We start from the raw sequence: 21,989 nt of genomic DNA on the forward strand, positions 1-21,989 counted from the left end.
CCTGAGAAAGTTTGTTTTTTTTTTATATGTAAAATGTGTTGGTAGAAGTTATTGCTATTAGATGAAGTTCTTTTAAAGTATGGAATTTGAACTTCAGTACTCATGTATTAAAGCTGAGTATTTTTGCTTTTTTACTTTTAACTGAGAAACAATAACGATTCAGGAATTTGATCATGGGAGAACATTGTGGAATAAGTGAAGAGAAGAAAATTTAAGAGTCTTGATATTTGTATAGGAAGTATAGTATTTTCTCATAATAAACATTGTGGTTTTATCGGTAATGAAAACTGAGCACATATAGATACCTGTTTTAAATATCATTTCCAAAATGGCCCCTTCAGCTGTGACTCATTCTGTTTTGGAGTTTCCGCCGCCCCTGCAGAGCACCTGACACAGATATCTCAGCTCGCTCTCTCGCTGCTTTAATTTTAGCCCCTCTGCATCACAGCAGGTTCAGAAAAAGAAAAAAAAAACGTAGAAAACGTAGGAGCTCAAGAGAGCTGAAATCCTGGTCAGTGTTCCGCGTTCCTTTTTCACCCCCGTTGACAAAAGCGAGGGTTGGGGACTATTAGAACCCAGGGCGAGTTAAGAAACTGATGAGGATCCAGATTTCTGCTTTCTGGTTCAAATCCAGTTCTTGAAGCCATCCAGCCTTTTGAGAAGCACTGCTAATTAAAGCAGTGTCTGCTGATAATGTAAGTCCGGGATGGGCTGTTTGAATGGCTCTTTTGATGTAGCTGTGTGTGAGAGCGAATACAGAAGCAAGACGGATGGATTGCAGGCTGTTAATTCGGCTTTCAAAGCGACATTTAGAGCACACAGTTTGGGGCGGGGGATAAGTTGCAAGTCTTCACCGTGGGAATTACAACTGTGTATAAGTTCAGCCCCAAGCACGATTCTCCATAGGGGCTGGGGATGAGGAATAGATTATCGCCGGAGTGGAATTACATTGCTACATGACCTTCATGGAAACAAGATGATTTCCAGAGACTTTCTGGAAGATAGCTGTGGTTTAATTGCTGGCCTGTTGCAAATACTTTCTACCTAAACATTTCCCAAGGCTCCTTTCCTGAGCTTTCTGAGTTAATGGGCGTTTCTTTGCATGGGTAGCCTCTGAGGGAAATCCTCCCACCTCCCCAACTTGTTCTCCAAAATAGGCCTTGTGCCTTTGTAAATATCAGGGTACAGTGATCTAGGGATCATGATTTTAAGTACAAACTTGATAACCTTCATCTTAGAAGATCAGAGAGCCAGTAGGATTGCTTTTCAAGCCTGTTATAATTTCTCTGGGGACACCATGTCATAGTGTGAGGCTGAAGGCAGAAAATGTCAGCATGAATTAACAAGCTTATTGCAGAGAGTGGGGTTCTCTTTAGCCTGTGGGAAGTGAAATGAAATCTTTACCATTCTGACTTTAAAAAAAATTTTTTTTTTCAGTGTGAGCTCAGCTTCTCAGCTGGGAATTCCTGCAATTTTTTTCAGGCTGTTTGCTCTGCTCCCCTGTAGGTACATCCATCTATCCACGCATCCACCCATCCACCCATCCATCCATATGCATTCATTCATTCATTCATACAACTGGGGAGTCTGTAGTCTATTTCGTTTCTTACTACTTCTCCTACTGATCTGAGGTGCAGAATGAGGCCCTCCCCGCAGACTTCCACAGAGCACTTGTCTAACTTTAGCATCATAGTGGAGGCTCTGTGGGATTTTCTTTCCCTGACTGTGGCACCCTCAGGGTTTATAAGGCACCCACTAGGATCCTTTTCTTCAACTCAGCTTCATCCCACAGCTCACGTGCCTTTCCTTTCCCCCAGAAAATTACAGCATGCTTTTTTATACTCATTCTCTTCTCCTGCCAGGTCTTTTGGCTGTGATTTTAAAACTTCCTTTGAGTGGCCAAGAGATATCTACTTCATCGATCAGATGTCTTGGACCAGAAACTCTTTGATTATTATTATTTTTTTTAAAGTGTGTGTGTGTGTGTGTGTGTGTGTGTATACACGTGAGTGCATGCAGATGCCTGCAGAGGCCAGAAGAGGGTATCAGTTCCCCTGAATCTGGAGATAGTAGCAGTTTGAGTACTTCTGGTATAGGCACGGTGAATGAAACTCAGGTCCTCTGCAAGAGCAGCACATGCCCTTAACCACCGAGTCATCTTCCTACCTGCCCGAATTCATTTTCAAAGCTTTTTCTCAATGTTTTGTTCATGTTGAATATTCTTTGCAATCAATAGGTGATTGAGTGTTTCATGGCATTTAAAAAATTTTAAGTTTGGCCGGGCGGTGGTGGCGCATGCCCTTAATCCCAGCACTCGGGAGGCAGAGGCAGGCGGATCTCTGTGAGTTCGACGCCAGCCTGGTCTACAAGAGCTAGTTCCAGGACAGGAACCAAAAGCTACGGAGAAACCCTGTCTCGAAAAATCAAAAAAAAAATTCTAAGTTTGGATTTTTGTTTTTTTCTTGAGGTAGAATATTGATATGTTGCTCACGTTGGCCTAGAACTCCTTGTATATCCCAGGCTGGCTTTGACTCCAACATCCTCCTCTTTTAGCCACCTGACGGTTAAGATTAAAGTGTATGTTACTAGGTCTGGCTTGTTGTATAATATTATTATTCTATATCAGGAGATGCTATAGTCAGAATGTGTCCTCTTCAATTAATATGTTGAAACTAGTCAATGTGGGGCTCTTGAGTACTGGTATGCTTTTGGGTTGAGGATAATTAAGTTATGTGGTTGGAGACCTAATGAGTGAGAATAGGGTCTTGCTCTTCTCTGTGTGAGGACAGAGCAAATGTTCTTTTTTTTTTTTTGCCATTTCTTCATTCCTCTATGTGAGGACACATGGGGTCACCATCCCTACTTAAAAAATAAGCCAAGACTTTTCCAGACATAAATCACTCAGTGCCTTGATCTTGAACTCCAAACCTCAGGACTGTGAGAAAGCAAACTTCTATTCTTTACAAATTGGTCAAGCAGCACACATGGACCTTGGTGCTCACAGCACTCTGTGAAACCACTGTGTCAACTATGGCTTGCCAAAATACGTAGATCTTAAAAATTTAAACTCGACTTTCATGTCTTGGGTTGACTTCCCTATTTCATCATCTCTTTGTCATCTTCAAGTTGCTCGACTGTAGAATTTTTAGCCATTCTCTAAATTCTTTGGAAGTTATTCCATGCCTTTTCATTAGGTGCTGTTTCTATGGGATCTCGGCTTTTTTGGTGGTGAAATATTATTATTATTATGATTTTTTTATTTCTGAGTTGGGATTTGTACACCCAGACCTACTGTCAGTTGATAGCTTCTGGGAGATGGATAGTCACTTTTTAAAAGGGTGTAATCTCTGGCTGGTAGATTACCCTCGAGTGAAGGCCACACACCCAAGGGTATAGGAGCAGCATAAACTGTAGCTGATATGTTAAGAAAAAAAATGAGATCACAAGTTGGGCGAGTAGGGAAAGGTATGGATCTGGGAGTTTTGGGGAAAGAGGTGGGAATGACCAAAATGCATTATATATATATATATATATATATATATATATATATATGTATATATATGTATATATATATATATTTGATTGCAATAATGCTTATGCAATATTGTTCATAAAAATAATAAGCACAGTAGAAAATTGCTGATCCACAATGCCACTACCTAAGGGAATTTAGAGGCATGGGTGTATTAGACCTTGTTTTTTTTTATTATTTTGATAGAAAATACAGCTTATTCAAAGTAGAAGCATCATAGATCAGCCATGTCACAGATATTAACATGCAAATTCATTAATGTATTTGTTCAGGAAATTCCTATTTGCCAAACTCTACAATTTTTTTCTTCTCTTTTCTTTTTATTTATTTTTTATCTCATATAGTACATCCTGACTGCAATTTCCCTTCCTGCCTCTCCTCCCAGTTTCTGCTCACATCCCCTCACCCCAAGATCCACTGTACCTCCATTTCCCTCCAGAAAAGAACAGGACTCCTAAGGATATCAGCTGAACATGGCACAGCAAGATGTGATAAGACTAGGCGCCAACTCTCTTATCAAGGTTGGATGAGACAATCTGGTAGAAGGAAGTGTCCCAAGAGCAGGCAAAGGAGTCAGAGACATTCCTAGGTCTATTGTTAGGAGTCCCACAAAAAAAAAACCCAGAAGCTACACAATGTAGAAGTCCTAGATTAGACTCATATAGGTTCCCTGATTGTCACTTCAGTCTCTGTGAGCCCCTATGAGCCCTGCTTAGTTGGTTCTGTGGGCAGTGTTCTGGTGTCCTTGTCTCCTCTGGTTCCTATAATCCTAAAGGTTGATATAAGGATAATTCAGTGGGATAAGTTTTATTTTTTCACTTTTACTGAAGTTTCAAAGAGCTGAGAATGATTCTTTTTTGGTAATAAGCTCATAGTTTTATGATTGTGCTGATTGATGAAAGTGTATCAGAAGGGATTTCAAGGCCACCCGAGACTTGGTGCTGTATTCATCTGACAGCAGGTCTATAGAAGCCTTGAGTGCATTTGTGCTGTGCCTTTGTAAGGTTGGCCACCTGGAGACTGCAAGCTCCTCAAGGTCAGGGAGCTTATGTTCTTGGTCCTTTATCATCCAGGTGAATGTGGAATGGTACTCTTAAAAGTTCGAGCTGCATGGCTTTGTATATGCCTAAGTGCATGTGTGGACATGCGTGTGTATTAGATTATATATAATTTGATACATTGTGGAGACCCCAAACTAAGCCTAAATCACATTCTCAAGCTTTAGTCACATGTGAAAAGCTGGTGGTTTGACACATTTCAAGGACAGTTTTCAAAGGATGTTGAGGAGTCTCTCAGGCAGAGACATACCTAGGATTTTGTTCACGAAAAGTAATAATCCACAAGGATGACAGTTGCCTTCTCATTCTGGCTGATTTCCAACTCAGCCTCTTGAGTTGTATTTCACAGAATCTTCATATGATACGAAGAGCCAGAATCCAAGTATGCTTGATGCTGTGGTGTGGTGGAGCCCTCGGCACCCTTGTAGGATTGATGGCAGCAACTGGGATGTTGGCAGCATTGTGGGCTATTAGCATTGGCAGTAGCACTGCCAGAGAGTTATGTGAAAGTGAGCCAGCGTATGACAAGAGGGACAGAGCAGCTTCTACTTGTTTGCCAGTACCCCTGATCAAAGAACAATGAAGTAAAGAGACTGTGAGACTTTCTCTTAGTGTGTAAAAGTATCACCAGAGATATTTTTTTATGCCTTTCATATATAGTATTTAAAATTTTTAATTTGTTTTTTGACTGCTTCATATACATATATAACACATTTTGGTCACATTCACCCTTCTTCCCTCTCTTGTGCTGCTCCTCCCTCCATCATACTCCTTCCTCCTACCAAGTCTCAATCCCATTTTCATAATGATGATGATGATGATGACGATGCTGATGATGATTGCCTTGAGGCCCACTGGGTTTAACCAGGTCTACTCATGTGGGCATGAATGCGATGCTCTCTTCTGGAGCACCAGTAAGTCACCTGCTGCTATATCATTCAAGAAAATGACTTCCTCTTCTTCAGGAGCCCTTGACTGCCATTTGCTCGTCTCTGTGTAGGAACACCCATGAGTTCCCCTCTCTATCCATAACTGAAAGTTTATAGGCTCATTCTTGTATAGTTCCTATGAAGTCATCCATGGTTTTGATCTCATATCTCCCACGGCCATGTCATACCTGTATGACAACATTTTATTGCGCTACTCTTTATTCAGTTCTTAGATCTTTTCTCTTCCCCCTTTGTTGTTGGAGGCTGCTCATTCATTCCTGGCCGCTTAGACCTGATGGAATCTGTCAGAAACTATATTATTTGCAATACTCTTTGGCCAATAGCTTAAATGTATTTCTGGCTAACCCTTAAATCTTAAATTAACCAATTTCTATTAACTGTGTATTGTCACATGGATGTGGCTTACCAGGTAAAGTTCCATCTGGTGTCTGTCTTGGTGGCAGTTACATGGCATCTCTTTGACTTTGTCTACTCTTTCTCTATATCTCTTCCAGCCTGGCTTTACTCTGTTAAGCCATTGGCCAAAAGCAGCTTCTTTATTGGACAATGGCAATAAAACATATTCACAGCATACATCACCTCCCAAATCACCCCTTGTGCAGTGTTCCTCAAACTTTGCAGAGTAATGAGAGTGCCCTCATTAGTGCTGAACATTCAACAGCCACTTATTTTCAGCTCCTTGGCCACCTCAAATCTAAGCATTAATTACTGCTCACTGAAAAGGGACATTTTTAAAATTACAGCAAGGACAGCACCAGTCCGTGGGTATAAACATAGACATTTAAGAGGCTGTTTGACAACATGTTTCTTCATCAAAACAAAAATCACAGACTCACCACGCCTCATGCCTAGGACCTCTCTAGCCTAGGACTTTGATCTAGTTCACAGTACCAGGCATGAACTCCCTTCTAAAGGAGCAGGGCTCAAGAGTGATTAGAAATCAATTTGTTACCCCCATCAATAGCTGCACTACTGTTGTACAACTTAGCACCTCTTGCTTTGTAGCTGACATTGTAGCATGCAAGGGTGAAAGCTAGGGAAGACTGCTGCTCACTGGTCCCCTCCTCCAACTTCCTGCAGAGCAACTTCTGGCACCATGGAAGCTTGCCAGTAGGAAGGAAGCTTCTAGTTCAGTCTCGGCTTGGTTTTTTGTATTCTCCAGCCAAGTTGTGTGGTATCTTCAACATGAGGCTATTACCACCCTGTTTTAGGGGCAGCCAATGGCAGTGGCCATCATCTGTATAGTTTTGGAGGTCACTGTGTCCTTCTTGGTCAACAAGGCCTAGGAAGGTGTCCCACACCTGGCCCTGGGAGTTTTATTTAATAACCCTTAGCTTCTGGGATCAGCATTATTCACTTGTACATGGGCCTTTACATTCAAAGAAGTATTTTTAATTATGTGTCTCTATGTTTCTATGTTTATATAGTGTGTGGGTCTGTATAGAGGCCAGAAGAAGGCATCCACTCTCCCTTTTATAAGATTTACAATCTTTTGAATACATTCCCAGCTATGTCATAAGATAGTTCTATTTTTTGGTAGTACCTCTCTTCTCTCCCTCTTTTTCTCCCTCCCTTGCTCCCTTCTTTTTTCCTTTCTTTGTTCTTTTTAAAAACAAAATATTCATATTAATTTCCAAAGTGTCTATATCATTTTGCACTCCCATCAACAGTGTACAAAAGTTCATCCTTACTCACACCAAAGCCAGCATTTGTTGTCATTTGTAACCTTCACGATGGACGTTATGGCTGGAGAGAGAGGGAATCTTAAGTAATTTTAATCCATAATCCTAATCCATAGTAGCTAAGGATTATGAACACTTTAAAAGTGCTTCTTAGCTACTTGAAACTCTTCTTTTGGGCACAGTCTGTTCCATTCTATATTACATTTCTTAAGTAAGTGGTTTGTTTCTTTGATGCTTAACTTCTCGAGTCCTCTGTAAACTCTAGGGCCTCCAGTGGATAGCTGGCAGAGCTTGTTGGCCGTCCTCTTGGCCAACTCTTATGATTGAGAGTTTCCTTTGGTGTACAGAAGCTTTTTATCTTGTGAGGTTCCATTTGTCAATCATTGGCCCTATTTCTTGTGCTACCAGAGTCCTATTTAGAAAGTTCTTGCCTGTGTGTTGAAGGAAACTCCCTTATTTTTCCTCTAGCAATTTTAAGGTGGTTGGTTTTATATTGAGGTCCTTGACCTATTTGGTGTTGAGTTTGTACAGTAAGAGGTAAGAATCTAGTTTTGGGGCTGGAAATGATGTCTCAATAGTTAAGAACATGTACTGCTCATACAGAGGACGTGAGTTTATTTCCCAGTCTTGTGGCCAACAATTGCCTGTAACTCAGGTCCTATAGATCCAGCGCCTCTGGCCTCCATGGGCTCTTATACCCATGTGCACACACCCACATACACATAATTAAAAATAAAATTAATATTAAAGAAAAAGAATCTAGTTTCATTCTACATGATGATATCCAGTTTTCCAGATATCATTTATTGAGATTACCTTTTTTCTAGTATGAATCTTATCATCTTTGTTAAAAATCAGGCAGTCACTAGGTGGTAGTGCACATGCCTTTAATCCCAGCACTCGAGAGGCAGAGACAGGTGGATTTCTCTGAGTTCAAGGCCAGCCTGGACTGCAAGAGCTAGTTCCAGGACAGGTCTCAAAGCTACAGAGAAACCCTGTCTCAAAAAACAAAACAAAACAAAAAACCAAATGGTCATAATTGCATGGACTTATATTTGGTTCTCTTTTTTATTCATTTAACTCTGTGTCTGCTTTAATTCTAGTGCTGTGCTGTTGTTATTACTATGACTAGGTAGTATAATTTGAGATAAGATGTTGTGATAATGCCCCCAGTATTCCTTTCACTCAAGGTTGTTCTGGCTATGCTTGGGATTTTGTGTTTCCATATATAGTTCTGGATAGTCTATGTCTGTTAAGAATGGCCTTGGAACTTTGCTTGGGTTCATTGAATTTGAAGATTGCTTTTAGTGAGATAGCTGTTTTAATGGTTTTTCCATACCATGAAAATGAGAGATCATCTCATCTTCTTGTATTTTCCTCAAATTCATTCTTCAGTATTTTAAGTTTGTTTTTTTAAAGAAGTCTTTCATCTCATTGATTATTCTTATTCCTAAGTATTTCATTTTATTTATTTGTTGTAAATGGGCTTATTTTTCTAATTTCTTTCTTGGCTTGTTTGTCACTGGTATATAGGAAGACTACCCAATCCTTTTATTAATTTTTATTCATTTATTTTACACATAGCCACAGTTTTCCTCCCCCCTTCCTTCCCATTCCCTTCTCCAACCTCTCTTTTACCCCCTCCCCTCTCCTCCTTCATCTCCATTCCAAAAGGGGCAGACCTCCTCTGGGAGTCAACAAAGCATGGCATATCAAGTGAGGTCAGAGGAAGCTCTTCCCCCTGCATCAAGGTTGGGTCAGGCAACCCAGCTTGAGGATTGAATTCCCCAAAGCCAGCTCAAACATCAGGGACTGGTCCTGATTCCACTGCTGGAAGTCCTACAAACAGGTCAAGCTACACAACTGTCACACGCATGCAGAAGGACTAGGTAGCTCCCATGGAGGCTCCCTAGCTGTTGGTCCAGAGTTGTTGAGCTCTGGCGAGCTCAGGTCAGCTATTTCCATGGATTTCCCTGTCATGACCTTGACCCCACTGGCTCATACAATCCTTCCCCTCTTTCTTAGAAAGACTAGTGATTTTTTTTCTGTCTTGACTTTTTTATTTAAAACATTTTTTAATAAAAGTTTTACATACCAATCCCAGTTCCCAGTCTCTCCCCACCTCCCACTTCCCCCACATTTCTCCTATCCCACTCCCCATCCAGTCCTTGGAGAGAGGGTAAAGCTCCCCATGGGGAGTCAACAAAGCCTGGCACATCACTTTGAGGCAGGATCAAGCCCTCTTCTTGCCCTCCATCTAGGCTGAGCAAGGTATCCCTTTGTAGAGAATGGGCTCCAAGAAAGTCAGTTCATGTAGTAGGGATAAATCCTGATCCCACTGCCAGTGGTGGCACAGACTGCCCAAGCCACACAACTGTTATTCACATTCAGAGAGCTAGTTTGGTTTTATGCAGGTTTCTGCACTGTAATTCTAGAGTCAGTGAGCTCCCACTAGCTCAGGTCAGCCGTTTCTGCATGTTTCCTCATCATGGTCTTGACCCCTTTGCTCATATAATGTCTCCCCACTTTCTTCCACTGGACTCTTGAAGCCCAGTCAAGTGCTTAGCTGTGGGTCTGTTTCCATCAGCTGTTGGATGCAAGTTCTATGATGACAATTAAGGTAGTCATCAATCTGATTACAGGGGAAGGCCAGTTCAGGTACCCTCTCCACTATTGCTTAGGGTATTAGCTGGGGTGTAGATTCCTGGGAATTTCCCTAGTGCCAGGATTCTTGCTAGCCCCACAATATTTCCCTCAATCAAGATATCTCTTTCCTTGCTCTCCCTCTCTGTCCTTCCCCCATCCCAACCATCCTGTTCCTCATATTCTCCTCCCCAGTTTTTCCCCCCACCAACACACTCCAAATTTAATCAGGAGATCTTTTATGTTTCCTCCTCTCAAGGGGATTCATGTAGTTCTCTCTTAGGGTTCTCCTTGTTACCTAGCTTCTCTGTGGTCATGGACTATAGTCTCGTTATCCTTTACTTTATGTTTAATATTCAATTATTAGTGATTACATCGCATGTTTGTCTTTCTGGGTCTGGGTTACCTCGCTCAGGATGCTTTTTTTTTTCTAATTCCATTTATTTTCCTGAAAATTTCAAGATGTCATTGTTCTTTATCATTGAGTAGTACTCCATTGTATAAATGTACCCTATATTTTTAATTCATTCTTCGGTTATAGGGCATCTAGGTTGTTTCCAGTTTCTGGCTATTATGAGTAATGTTGCTATGAACATAGTTGAGCAAACGTCCTTATTGTATGATTGTGCATCCTTTGGGTATATTCCCAAAAGTGGTATTGCTGTGTCCTGAGGTAGATTGATTCCGAATTTTCTGAGAAATTGCCATACTGATTTCCAAAGTGGCTGTACAAGTTTATACTCCCACCAGCAATGGAGGAGTGTTCTCCTTACTCTATATCCTTTGATCTTCTTTTACTCTAGCTAGAACTTCAAGAATTATACTGAGTAGATACAGAGAGAGTGGACAACCTTGTCTTGTTCCTGATTTTAGTGGAATCACTTTGAGCTTCTGTCCATTTACTTTGATGTTGATTGTTGGCTTGTTATATATTGCTTTATTTTATCCCTTCTCTACCCAAGACTTCTATCATGGAGGAAGTTGGATTTTGTCGAAGGCTTTTTCAGCACCTAATGAGATAATCATGTGTTTTTTTTTTCAGTTTATTTATATGGTGATTACATTGACAGATTTTTTTGTATGTTGAACCATCCCTGCATCTTTGTATCTTTGTGATGAAGCCAACTTGATCATGGTGGATTATTTTTTTTATGTGTTCTTGGAGTCAGTTTGCTGGTATTTTATTGGGTATTTTTGCATCAGTGTTCATGAGGGAAATTAGTCTGTAATTCTCTTTCTTAGTTGAGTCTTTGTGTGGTTTGGGTATTAAGGTAACTGTAGCCTTGTAAAAAGAGTTTGGCAATGTTGCTTCTGTTTCTATTGTGTAGAACAATTTAAGGAGTATTAGTATTAACTTTTCTTTGAAGTTCTGATAGAATTCTGTGCTGAAACCATTCAGTCCTGGGCTTTATTAGGTTGGGAGACTTTTGATGACTTCTTCTATTTCCTTAGGGTTTTTAGGTCTGTTTAAATTGTTTATCTGGTCTTGATTTAATTTCGGTTTATGGTATGTATCCAGAAAATTGTCTGTTTCTTTTAGATTTTACAAATTTATGGAGTACTGGCTTTTGAAGTATGACCTAATGATTCTCTGGATTTCCTCAGTGCCTGTTGTTTTGTTCCCCTTTTCATTTCTGCTTTTGTTAATTTGGATATTTTTTCTCTGCCTTTTGATTAGTTTGCATAAGGATTCATCTAACTAATTTTCTGTAAGAACCAAATCTTTGTTTCATTGATTCTTTGTATTGCTTTCTTTGTTCCTATTTTATTGATTTCAGCCCTCAATTTGATTATTTCCTGTCATCTACTCCTCCTGGGTGTGTCTGCTTCTTTTTGTTGTAGAGCTGACAAATGTGTTCTTGAGTCACTAACACGAGAGAAATTTCTCCATTTTCTTTAAGTAGGCACTTAGTGCTCTGAGCTTTCCTCTTAGCACTGCTTTCATAGTGTCCCATAGGTTTGGGTATGTTGTGCCCTCATTTTCATTGAATTCTAGGAAGTCTTTAATTTCTTTCTTTCTTTCTTCCTTGACCTGGGGTGATTCAATTGAGCCTTGTTCAATTTCTGTGAGTTTGTAGACTTTTTGTAATTAGTGTTATTGTTAAATTCTAACTTTAAGCCATGGTGATCTGATAAAACACAGGGGTTTAGGGCTGGAGAGATGGCTCAAATGGCCAAAAGACACTTAAGGTCATGCTCAACTTCCTTAGCGATCAGGGAAATGCAAATCAAGACAACTTTAAGATACCATCTTACACCTGTCAGAATGGCTAATATAAAAAACACCAATGATAGCCTTTGCTGGAGAGGTTGTGGAGAAAGGGGTACACTCATCCATTGCTGGTGGGAATGCAAACTTGTGCAACCACTTTGGAAAGCAGTGTGGCGGTTTCTCAGGAAATTCGGGATCAACCTACCCCTGTACCCAACAATACCACTCTTGGGAATATACCCAAGAGATGCCCTATCATATGACAAAAGCATTTGTTCAACTATGTTCATAGCAGCATTATTTGTTAAGCCAGAACCTGGAAACAACCTAGATGTCCTTCAATGGAAGAATGGATGAAGAAAGTGTGGAATATATACACTTTAGAGTACTACGCTGTGGTAAAAAACAATGACTTCTCGAATTTTGCATGCAAATGGATGGAAATAGAAAACACTATACTGAGTGAGGTAACTCAGACCCAAAAAGATGAACATGGGATGTACTCACTCATAATTGGATTCTAGACATAAATAAAGGTCACGGAGTCTATAATTGGTGATCCTAAAGAAGCTAAATAAGAAGATGAACCCAAAGAAGAACATATAGTTATCCTCCTGGCTAAGGGAAGTAGACAAAATTGCCGGGGAGAAAATTGGGGTCTTGGGGGTGGGGTGGGATGGCATGGTGGTAAGGGGAGACGGGGAGAGAAAAATGAGAAGGGGAGGATGGGGGGAACTTGGGGAAACAGGATGATTGGGATAAAGGAAGGTTGGATAGGGGAGCAGGGAAGCACAAATCTTAGTTAATGGAGCCACCTTAGGGTTGGCAAGAGACTTGAACCTAGAGGGGCTCCCAGAAGCCCAAGGCGATGTCCCCAGTTAGTTCATTGGGCAGCTGAGGATAGGGAACCTGAAATGACCCTATCCTATAGCAATACTGACTAATATCTTGCATATCACCATAGAACCTTCATCTGGTGATGGATGGAGATAGAGACAGAGACCCACACTGGAGCACCGGACTGAGCTCCCAAGGTCCCAATGAGGAATGGAAGGAGGGAGAAGATGAGCAAGGAAGTCAGGACCACGAGGGGTGCACCCACCCATTGAGACAGTGGGGCTGATCTATTGGGAGCTCACCAAGGCCAGCTGGACTATGACTGAAAAAGCATGGGATAAAACCGGACTCTGAACATGGAAAACAATGAGGGATGATGAAAAGCCAAGGACAATGGCACGGGGTTTTGATCCTACTTCATGTTCTGGCTTTGTGGGAGCCTAGCCAGTTTGGATGTTCACCTTCCTAGACATGGACGGAGGGGGAGGACCTTGGACTTTGCACAGGGCAGGGAAACCTGACTGCTCTTTGGACTGGATAGGGAGGGGGAGAGGAGTGGGGGGAGGGGGAGAAGGGTGGGAGGAGGGGGAGGGAAATGGGAGGCTGGGAGGAGGTGGAAACTTTTTTTTCTTTTTCTCAATAAAAAAAATTAAAAAAAACCACAGGGGTTTATTCCATTTTTTTTGTATCTGTTGAGGTTTATTTTGTTACTGTGTATGTGATCAGTTTTAGAGAAGGTTCCATGAGGTGCTGAGAAGGTATATTCTTTTGTGTTTGGGTAGAATGTTCTATAGATGTCTGTTAAGTTCATTTGGGTCATGACTTCTGTTAGTTCCCTTCTTTCTCTGTTAAATTTCTGTCTAGCTTACCTGTCCATTGGTAAGAGTTGGGGGTTGAAGTCTCCTACTATTAGTGTGTGTGGTTTGGTGTGTGATTTAAGCTTTAGAAATGTTTGTTTTTCTCTGCTTCCCATGCAGATTAGATCTATGTATGTCTCTCTGAGGATTCTCATTGTTGTCTAAGTTCTCTGGGATTGTGATTTGTGGAAAAATGTAGAGCTCAATAAAAGTCAATAAAAAGGAATGAAAATGGTCAACAAATGAATATATGAATAAAAAAGAAATGTTTGTTCTACAAATATGGTTGCTCTTGTATTTGGAGTATAGATGTTCAGAATTTAGACTTCATCTTGATGAATTTTTCTTGTGTTGAGTAGGAAATGTTCTTTTCTGTCTCTTTTGATTAATGTTAGTTTGAAGTCTATTTTGTTAGATATTAGGATAGCTACATCTGCTTGTTTTGTTTTTTTTAGGTCCATTTGATTGGAAATTTTTTCCCCAACCCTTCACTCTGAGGTAATGTCTGTCTTTGAGGTTGAAGTGTGTTTCTTGTATACAGCAGAAAGATGGGTCTTATTTTTGTACCCACTCTGTTAGCCTGTTTCTTTTATAGGTGAATTCAGTCCATTGATATTAAAAGATGTTAATTACAAATGATTGTTAATTCCTGTTATTTTTGGTGGTAGTGTTGATGTGTTTCTCTTTTTCAGGATTTGCTGGTATGAGGTTATCAGTTGCCTGTGTTTTTTTTGTGGTTGCTACTAACTTCCTTGGGTTGGAGTTATCCTTCCAGTATTTTCTGTAAGGCTGGATTTGTGGGTAGGTATTGCTTAAATTTGGTTTTGTCATGGCATATCTTGTTTTCTCTATCTATGGTAATTGAAAGCTTTTCTGGGTATAGTAGTCTGGGCTGGCATCTCTTGTCTGTTAGTGTCTTGCAGCACATTTGCTCAGGACCTTCTGGCTTCCAGAGTTTCCATTGAGAATTTGGGTGTAATTTTGATAGGTCTGCCTTTATATATTACTTGGCCTTTTTCTTTTGAAGCTATTAATATTCTTTCTTTATTCTATATATTTAGTGTTTTAATTATTTTATGGCAAGGGGCCTTTTTTCAGTCCAGTCTATTTGATGTTCTGTAATATTCTTACCCTCTCATGGGCATATCCTTCTTTGAAGAGGTAAGTCATAAACAATGCCACACCAGTTTGGAATTATGATTAATAGGGTGGTATTTATTTAAAGGGGAAAAAACTTACAGATCACTGTCAGCCCTCTGCGTAACCAGGAAGGAAGTCTACTCGCCGGCGGAGCAGGAAGTGAAGAGAGAGAGGAGAGGGAAGTGGCCGCTTTTTTAAAGGGAGAGAGACCACGCCCCAAGGGGCTGGTATCTCAGAGGTGATAGGCTGGAGGAGTGGGAGGACCTCCCATAACACTTCTTTGAGTTGGAAGTTTTCTTCTATAATTTTGTTGAACATATTTCCTGGAGTTCTTCTATTCTTATTATTGTTAGGTTTTGTCTTTTCATGGTGTCCTTGATTTCCTAGATGTTTAGTGTTAATAATTTGTTGGATTTGACATTCTCTTTGAATTTGTTCCATCTATTGTATCTTCAACTCCTGAGATTCGACTTGCATCTCTTTTAGTCTGTTGGTTATACTTGCATCTGTAGTTGCTGTTCATTTACCCAGATTTTACTTCTCCAGAATTCCCTCATTTGTGCTTTCTTTATTGCCTCCATTTCAGTTTTCAAGTCTCAAGTTGTTTGAACTGTTTCTTTCACCTGTTTGATTTTTTTTTTTTTACCTTTGGCTTTCTTTAAGGGATTTATTGACTTCTTCCAATTTTTTTTTTATCTTTCCCTCCATTTTTTTAAGGGAATTTTTTGTTTCTTCTTTAAGGACCTCTATCATCTTCATAAAGTTATTTTTTAAAGGTTGTTTTCTTCTGTTTCATTTATTTTGGGCTGTTCAGGTCTTGCTGATTTAGAAACATGAATTTCTGGTGTGCTGTATTGCTCTTTGCGCTGTTGAATGTATTATTACACTGCCGTCTACCCATCTCTTTCTCCAGTTGGTGCAGGTGGGGCCTATGGTTCAGGTGGTCACTCTTTCTCCAGGTGCAGTTGGGGCCTCTTCTTCTTGGAATTGAGACTTGCGGCTCTGGTGGTCACTGGTGCTGTCCCTCCAGGTGCAGTTGGGATTGGTGGGGCTGGTGGTCACCGGTCTGATGGTGAGAGATGGGCTGGAGAGCTGTCTCAGCCATACAAAAGGTTAGGCTCACAATAAAAATATGTGTTGAGTTTGTATCATTGTGACTCCTGCCACTTTGCTAAAAGTGTTTATCAGCATTAAGGATTTTTTGGTGGCACCTTGAATGTCTCTTATATATATGGTCATTACTTGTATGAAAGAATGTTTTCACATCCTCTTTTTCTATTTGTTTAAGTTTATTCCTTTCTCTTGTCTTATTGCTCTAGCTAAGACTCGAGCACTACATTGAACAGAGTAGATAAAGTAGAAATCCTTCTACTCAGTGTCTTTCATTTTTTTGTTTATTTCTTAATGACATAATTATGAATTTTAAGGTTTTAACCTATAAATTTTAAGGTAAATAAATATCAGTCTATAATATCATGCAATATTTTATGATGGAGAGAAGAAATGATCTCTTTGTCATTACTTTAGAGCTATAGAGCTAATGACATAATGTCCTTGATCATGAAGGGAAAAGGAAATCATCTCAGTTTTCCTCAAGTATTGTTGACTCTGCCTGTTAATGAGAACTGAGAGAAAGGAAGATGAGGGCTATGGCTAAGTAGCTATAAATCTCTCATCTTCCCAGTTGACTAAACATTGTGTTGGTTTAGTCAAAAGTATGGAATGTTTTTTCAAAATTACAAATGGAGTTATTTTTTCTTTGTATCACAAGGTTACCAAGGACCTTTAAATGTTATTCAAATCCTTCACCTTTTTATTGTTGTTGTTCATTGAGTTATGCAAGGTGATATTGTAAGAAGAAGAAGAGAAGGCCTGGGCACCAGTAAATATGGATGAGAAAACTGTGCATTGCTTACTAACTCTTAATTTCCTCATCAGTGAAAGGGAACTGTTGAATAGATAAGTTGAAGTTTCTCTTACTTTAAATCTTTGTAACTATGGAACTGTTGGAAAGTTCTCTTGATTTCAGTGACATCACTCTGCAATTTCATGACTCATCTAAAGAATTGTTTTGGAAGGTTTTTTTCCCCCCAGAATAATACCTCTTGTACTAGTATTAATCATTATAAAGCATTTAAAAGCATCCTGCTCCATCTCCTCCTAACATCACATCTTGTTTTTTATTGTTATTAATAACCATTGAGTCAGTTAGTGCTGCCTACGTGTATGGGTGGGTTGTGGTAGATAGATATCATTAGTATGCAGCATATAAATACAACTTGCAGGAAGTAAAGCTATTATTTATAAATGAATAAATTTTAATATCAACAAGTTTATTGAGAAGCATATATATGCATATTATATGAAAGTCATATTTTTGAAATTACCAATTTTAGTTTATAGAAAGGACAGTATGGAATAAATATTGAGCTAAGATTTCTTTTGAAAAAATTAAAGAGAATAGTTTGTTCATTTAAAAATTTCCAGTTACTTTCAAATGTCTATGCTGACTTAGCTCTGTACATAGAGATGAAGAAATTATTTTTTTAAAAAAAGACAGATTAGTCTCTTCGTCATTAAGAAGTGTTAGCAATTTTTCAGAAGTGTGTTTGTCTTAAATCAGATTTGTTGGTGACAATGTTCACTGGTAAAGGCTACAACATGCCATGGGACTATTCTGGAAACAGATTCTAGGTTCTTATAGGTGAAAATTGTTGGGCAATGGTCAAAACAGTCATTGTGGTGAAGGTAAAGTATTAAGCTGGATTCAGAGTCTAGGTATGATTCCCAGTCTTTGCCAACAAGCTGGGGAGATGTCTGGTAACCCCTCTTTCATGAGCTTCAGTGTTCTTTTTGTATACTTGGTATTGTTATCAATGTCCACTGGCAATAGCTTTATGATTTAATGTGGCATTGAATATGAAACCACCTAGATGAACACATACAGAATCCAGAACATTCTTGTATGTATCAGCCTTGCCTCTATCTCAGTTCCTTCCAGTCTTGCCAAGGCTCAGCTGTATTTCCTGTATGTGGTATGAGGATGTGTACTCCCAAGTGAAAGGACGCCTCAGACCGTGAGCACATCCTCTTAGCCCAGCCCTGGACAGCAGCTACTTTGCCAGACTTTAGTCTGGGAGCAAGTTATGAATTTCATAATACGAGTTCCTGGTTTATATGTTTAAAATATTTGAAACTCCTGGAAGAGAGGACATAGTTTAAGACAAGGAAAGCAGATATTTGAAGCATCTTGTTTAGTGTTTGATAGAAGACTGAATAGTGAAAGATGGTTTTTGGATTTATGTGTGTTGATGTAGGGCCTTATGTATCCTGTGGTGAAAAAGAGAGGTAAGAACAGTAAAACTTATTTTACTTGATGTTCATTCAATTTATTTAAAGGATTGCCTTTTCTCCTGAGATTATAGTCATTCTTGTGTTTTTGTTTTAAGCTTATCTATGTTTACAAAGTGACTTTCTCTCAGACATAGCTACTTACCTGTATAGTGGGAAAGTCTAGAGACCACTTCTGACCTTTTGACTCTACTTTCAAATACCCTTAAAATGTTCATGTCACTTCGTTTTTTCACCAAACTATAGCTTATATTAGATCTGATTTCTCTTTATCTAGCAAATAAATTAATTTTGTCATGTACAAATACTAATTTTTCCTATTTTTCATTCTGGTATCATGAATAAATAGCCCCATTTTTATATATATAAGAAAGTTTGATTCAAAACTAACAGAGATTTTGAACTTCTCACCCACCAGGAGACTGCAATTCTGTCATGTGTTTTCACAGAGGTAGAGTTTTATTTCCTTTTTTGGTTGAACCATAAGGACATACAATAACCATGAACTATCTATAAAATTAATGCAACTTTTCTTATCAGGATTGAAAGCTTTTAAATCTGTGAACAACAAAGGTTTCACTCATTAAAAAGTATGAGCATAGCTGTATCAACAAATCATTGGTGATTTTTGATCAGATTATATAAAATGTTTAAATCGTTTAAGTTTGATTTTCATCTTCATTTCCTGAGTAATTTGCTGGAGAATGTGGAACTGTATGATGACATTTTATGAACTTTAAATTTTTCTCTTCTGAAACATCATGCTGGGACCTGCCATTTACAAACAAGCAAACACAAGTAAAGCCACTCTGGAGGAATAAATGTGTGGATTTCAAATGGCCGAATGCTGTTGCCGCACATTAATGACCAAGCCTGCTCTCCATGTGGGAGCTTGCCTGTCTTTTTTTTTTATTTTCTTTTATTTTTTTAATTAAAAATTTCCACCTCCTCCACTCTTCCCATTTCCCTCCTCCTCCCCCTCCCTCTCCAATCCAAAGAACAGTCAGGGTTCCCTGCCCTGTGGGAAGTCCAAGGTCCTCCCCGCTTCATCTAGGTCTAGGAAGGTGAACATCCAAACAGACTAGGCTCCCACAAAGCCAGTACATGCAGTAGATCAAAACCCAGTGCCATTGTCCTTGGCTTCTCAGTCAGCCCTCATTGTCAGCCATGTTCAGAGAGTCTGGTTTGATCACATGCTCCATCAGTCCCAGTCCAGCTGGCCTTGATGAGCTCCCAATAGATCAGCCCCACCGTCTCAGTGGGTGGGCACACCCCTCATGGTCCTGATTTCCTTGCTCATGTTCTCTCTCCTTTTGCTCCTTATTTGGACTTTGGGAGCTCAAGATACCAAACTTCTTTGGCGTGGTGCAAATACAGGTGTGAATGCATCCTTCAGGTTGAGAGACTGAGTGAAACGAACACTGGTAAATGAAACCAGATGAGAAAATTATCTCTGGCATAAGCTGAACTTGGAATTTGCTTTCAAGTGAATGAGTGGTTATTCACCTCATAATGAAATTACAGGCTGTTTGTTTCCTAACTGACCTGAATAAAGAAAATATGAAACTTAAGAGTTTTTGTGGTTTAACTGTAATCTTAAATCACCCAATGTCTCTCGTTATGGTTAGGCTCATAGAATAAAACTACAAAGAGTGAAGAGAATCAGACACACGGCACAAGTCTTTCCCTTCTAGTTATATGTTCCTTACCTCCAGACTCCTGGGAAGCACAGATTTGTTCTCAAAAGCTAAAATTATATCTTTGTGAGAATGTTGCATCAATACAGTCGTGTCATAGATGTTGTCAGCTTATTGTCTGTGTGGCCCTGGGCCTGAAAGAGGTTCAGCGTAAAGGAGATTTCTATCCAAGGTCAGCAGGTTCCATTTCTTTGTATCTCTCTCTCTCTCTCTCTCTCTCTCTCTCTCTCTCTCTCTCTCTCTCTCTCTCTCTCTCCCACACACACACACCCCTCTCTCTCTCTCTGTGTGTGTGTGAGAGGGGGGGGGATAGTGAAACAATTACCTTTCAAGGACACATCCCCAGTGACCTATGGTCTCCAGCTCCATCCTACTTTCTAATACTTTACTCAACCATCAATCCATCCACTGGTTAATTCACTGATTAAGTGTGAGCCCTTGTGATCAGCCACTTCTCATATCCCACTCTGAGCACTGCTATGTTAAATATCCAACACATTTTCGATGAAAGACTTTTTGAGACTGTCTTCTTTTAAGGTCTCTGCTCAGCAAGCCACCTGACTGGGCAGGATGGTAGCGTGCTCCCTTAGAGCTGAGTAAGATCCCATTCCACCATTTGTTTGACTTCACCCACTCAGAGAAAGCTAGGCTGTTTCCAGTCTAGTAAGACTATGAAAAGAGTATAAACACCTCTGTATAGATTTTGTGTGAATGCGTGAATGTCAATTTTCATTCTCTAGAATGAATAACTAGAGAAGAATCGATGAGTCATAAAAGTATGTTTAACTTTATAAAAAACTTTCAACCTGTTTCTCTAGAGTTGCCAAAATATGTTTCTTAATATTTAAAAATATTTTAAATGCCAAATGCTTGATCAATTCACAGTTGATATTGTCATTATTTTTTTTATTGAGTCATTCTGACATATACATGCTGGTGGGATAGTTAAGATTGTCAACCTCATGACCTCTAGAGCCACCTGAGAGACAAGCCTTAGGATTTGTCTTTGAGGGAGTTTCAAAATGAGGTTAATTTGGATGACACCATTCCATGGGCTGGGTCCTAAACTGGATAAAAGGAGAGACCCTGCTGAGTCTTAGCGTCCATGTCCTTCAGCTTTCTGACTGTTGATGTGACCAGTTGCCTCATCTTCCTGCTGTTTGATTGCTGGGCCACAGTAGATTGTACCCTCCCACTGTAGACCAAAGGAAACTTCCCCTTCCTCATGTTGCTTTTCAGGTACAAGGAAAACGACGAATTATAGCTGGAATCTTGTGTCTAAATTGCTTCCCCACAGCTAGTGACAGATTTCACTTATTTTCTGTGGGTCTGCATATTTTAGTCGCAGCTTTTCTGTGACTGGAGAACTGACAATATCTTCCTATGTATAATAAATGTCTTCTGGGTTGAGCTTCTTCCGTTGCTTAGTTTTATGTTTGTTGGTTTTGTTTTAATGATCATTTTGGCAGAAAAGCTACAAAAGGACAGAACATTTTCCTGTCCACTGTTGTTATCATCCCCTCCTCTACTTCCGGTCTATTTATTTATTTATTTATTTATTTATTTTCGTTTTTTGAGACATACTTCTGTCTCTTCTGTCTCCATAAATACGTTCACAAATTTATGGTCGAGTTTTCATCTTGTCTCCCTAGCACCATTTTTTTAGGGTACCATTACTCTCTAAAAGTCACAACTCTGATAAGAAGGATTAAATCTAATAATAACAAGGTTACTACTAAAATGTTATAAATCCGTAAGCATGGGGAAGCTATATAAGCTTTACCAGCACCTGTAAGCCAGTGCGCTGTGATTAAAGCGAAGCACAGTAAAGACGTAAAGGGCAGGGGAGCTGTGGGCAATGGTTCAATGAAAACACGTGGCTGCAGTCACGTGACTGTTACCCAGCCTCTCCTTTTAGGTTTCACACTTATGAATTAGGAACATATTTTCTTCTTTCTAAACATGACTTGGGCAAAGCTAATATTAGTTGGGTCACACTATCGTGATTCCCTGAACTGTGCGGAAGTAGG

The 21,989-nt window shown here is 39.6% G+C and overlaps 1 protein-coding gene across 4 annotated transcripts in view; it reads left to right on the forward strand.

Moving 5' to 3' along the window:
- Mlip (muscular LMNA interacting protein) overlaps positions 1-21,989 on the forward strand; it is a 237,675-nt gene that overhangs the window by 6,888 nt on the left and 208,798 nt on the right. The window contains exon 1 of one of the 4 annotated variants that reach the window (XM_075965200.1): positions 526-695. The exons of 2 other annotated variants lie outside the window; for them this stretch is intronic. The gene's annotated coding sequence lies outside the window, so the exon portion shown is untranslated. Of the gene's footprint in view, positions 1-525; positions 696-21,989 lie in introns of those variants that run through there. One more of the 4 variants, XM_075965198.1, reaches the window with a different exon arrangement.

This window comes from Microtus pennsylvanicus, chromosome 3 (assembly GCF_037038515.1).
Source record: "Microtus pennsylvanicus isolate mMicPen1 chromosome 3, mMicPen1.hap1, whole genome shotgun sequence".
In the NCBI taxonomy this organism is placed as follows: Eukaryota; Metazoa; Chordata; class Mammalia; order Rodentia; family Cricetidae; genus Microtus; species Microtus pennsylvanicus.